At 37.4% G+C, this 3,383-nt stretch overlaps 1 pseudogene; it reads left to right on the top strand.

Moving 5' to 3' along the window:
- The first annotated feature begins 382 nt into the window (after nucleotides 1-382).
- On the top strand, nucleotides 383-2,006 carry LOC112390932 (elongation factor 1-alpha 1 pseudogene; annotated as a pseudogene).
- The last annotated feature ends 1,377 nt before the right edge of the window (nucleotides 2,007-3,383 follow it).

Here is a 3,383-nt window from a genome sequence, read left to right as displayed (position 1 = left end):
GCAGCTAAAGCCAGGCTATATAAACTAAAAACAAACAAAAACAAACAAAAAAAATAACATCTATGCTTTTTTAATAACAATGTAAGTAAGCTAGTACAGGGTGACCTCTGTGGGGACAATTTGTCAGGTAAGTTGTCCTACTATTTAGTATATTCTTGGTCAAGTTTAGTACCATGGTTCCAGACTTCTCAGGTAATAAGACTGAACAGCCACAGACAAGGTAAAAGCTAATTTCATGTTTATGTGCAAAATCATGTGTTACATATATCATTTGAAGACTGTGGGTGGAATCCAAGATTGTAAAGATTTCCTTCACAGCTTTTTTACAACAATTTTATCACCAGACAGATGTTGTGAAATCACCACTAAATCACCAGCTAAAATGGGAAAGAAAAAATTTCATATCAACATCATTATAGTTGGACACTTACATTGGGGCAAGTAGACCACTGCTGGACATCGGATCTACAAATGTGGTGGATCAACAAAAGAACCATCAATAAGTTTGAGAAGGATGCTGCTGAGATGGGAAATGGCTCCTTCAAGGATACCTGCATCTTGGATAAACTGAAGGCTGAACATGAGTGTCATATCACCATTGATATCTCCCTGTGGGCATTTGAGACCTAAAAGTATTATTTGAACATCACTGATGCCCCAGGACACAGAGACTTAATCAAAAACATGATCACAGGCACATCACAGGCTGATTGTACTGTTCTGATTGTTGCTGCTGGTATTAGTGAGTTTGAAACAAGTTTATCCAAGAACAAGCAGACCTGGAAGCATGCCCTTCTGACCTACACATTGGGTATGAAACAACTAAATGTTGATATTAACAAAATAGATTATTTCAGCCAGAAGTTACACAAGGATATTGTTAAAAAGTCAGCGGGGCTTCCCTGGTGGCGCAGTGGTTGAGAGCCCACCTGCCGATGCAGGGGAGACGGGTTCGTGCCCCGGTCCGGGAAGATCCCACATGCTGCAGAGCAGCTGGGCCCGTGAGCCATGGCCTCTGAGCCTGCGCATCTGGAGCCTGTGATCCACAACGGGAGAGGCCACAACAGTGAGAGGCCCGTGTACAGCAAAAAAAAAAAAAAAAAAAAACACCCATCAAATAAAAAAAAAAAAAAAAAAAAAAAAGTCAGCACTTACATTAAAAAAATTGGCTCAACCCTAACATAGTAGCATTTGTGTTAATTTTGGGTTGAAACGATGACAGCATGCTGGAGCCAAATGCTAAACTGTCGTGGTTTAAAGGATCGAAATTCACCCATAAAGATGGCAATGCCCATGGAACCATGCTGCTTGAAGCTCTGGGTTGCATTTTGCTACCAACTCATCTAACTGATCAGCCCTTTGGCTGTCCTCCAGGACATCTACAAAATTGTTCATGTTGGTATTATCCCTGTGGGACAGGTGGAGACTGGTGTTCTCAAACCAGGCATGGTGGTCACCTACGCTCCAGTCAATATTACAACTGAAGTCAAGTTTGTTAAAATGCACCATGAAGTTTTGAGTGAAGCTCTTCCATATGGGCTTCAATGTCAAGAATGTGTCTCTCAAATATATTCATTCTGGCAATGTGGCTGGTGACAGCAACGGTGACACAGCAATGGAAGCAGCTGGCTTCAAGGCTCAGGTGATTAACCTGAACCACCCAGGGCAAATCAGTGCTGGCTATGGACCTGTGCAGGATGTCACACAGCTCACACTACTTGCAAGTTTGCTGAGCTGAAGGAAAAGATTGATTGCTATTTGGGGAGAAATTGGAAGATGGCCCCCAATTTTAGAGACCTGGTGATGCTGCCACCATAGAAATAGTTCCTGGCAAGCCCATGTGTGTTGAGAGATTCTCTGATAATCCTCCTCTGGATCATTTTGCTGTTCATGACATGAGATGGGCAGTTGCTGTGGGTGTCATCAAAATAGTGGAAAAGGAGGCTGCTGGAGCTGGCAAGGTCACTGTGCCTGCCCAGAAAGCTCAGGATGAATATTATCCGTAATACCTGCCACCCTAATCTAGAAGATTAGGGTGGCAGGTAGAAGACCCATCTCAGAACTGTCTGTATCAATTGGTGATTTAAGTTGAATAGTAAATGACTAGTTAATGAAATAATAGCAATACATTGAAAAACCTTCAGAAGGAAAGAGGAACATTTTGTCGATCATTTGTGTGTGTGTGTGTGTGTGTGTGTGTGTGTGTGTGGTGGCTTTAAGTTATTAGTCTTTAAAATCAATACTTTTTAATAAAAACATGATCAAAAATCTGTCACAGAATTTTGAAACCCTTTGAAACAAAATTTAGTGAGAAACCTGTGTCTTCTTTCGGCCAACACTGTAACTTCCTATAGTACTATGTAGTTAGGTGAATGATTTAAGAGTTGCCCATAATCCATTTCTAGTGTCCATCTGCCTAAACTTCAGGATTTGATAATTCTGAGTTAACATTTTTTTTCTAGGTGGGAATTTCAGGTTTGTTCACCTTTCATGAGGGGAGGTATCAAGTATGCTTTAAATACACAGTGAAAACCTATGGGATGGGGTCCGTTGATTACAACACTTCATAGATTAGGACAGACAAGGAATAAGGAACTTTCTTTTTATGTAAGCTACCTTATAAAAAGGTCAAAAACTGTAATGTTAATGGACATGTGTTGCATATAATAAGTTGTGTGGTTTTGGTATAAGTAAATTTTTGAAATTCCTAAACTATTTCACTAATATACATTTATTTTATTTATATACAAGATACAAATTAATAAAACTCATAAAATCGATTTTGGATTTAAAATATCACACCTAAAATACAGAGTGTGAACTACATATTGACAAAACTTAAAAATTTAAAAGTTTGCTTTTAAAATATTAAACTATCATTGACCTGATTAATAAATATTTATTTTTTTGTTTGTTTTATTATTTACACAGTTAAGAAGGTAGTAAACTGTCCATCTTGGAAGTAACCTAACTATCCTGCAGAAGTGTGGTAAATGATATAAATGATATAAAAAAGACTTAAAATTCCCTTCATTATTAAATATCCCTTTCTAATTCCTTTTTGGGAAACTTTAAAGAGTTTACAAGTATTTAAAATAGTATGGATTACATATGTATGTTTTTAAGAAAATATTTGCTTTCTGAAGACATTTTTAAATAAGCAAATGTATTTTATTTCACATTTAAAATAACAATCCTATCAATTCAGCAATGCCAGGAATTCTTCAACAGACAAGTTTTATCAATGTAGTATCTTTTTCTTTCCCAATGTGACAGTTTAGGGAAAGCCATCAAAATATCATCTTCAGATAGGTCATGAAAGCATCTTATTTATTAGAAAAATTATTTAGACCTATGCCAATGCACAAACTACTTTATAATGC

This window comes from Neophocaena asiaeorientalis, unplaced genomic scaffold (genome assembly GCF_003031525.2).
Source record: "Neophocaena asiaeorientalis asiaeorientalis breed wild unplaced genomic scaffold, Neophocaena_asiaeorientalis_V1.1 scaffold55, whole genome shotgun sequence".
NCBI lineage: Eukaryota > Metazoa > Chordata > Mammalia > Artiodactyla > Phocoenidae > Neophocaena > Neophocaena asiaeorientalis.
This window is presented reverse-complemented; position numbering and strand designations above follow the sequence as displayed.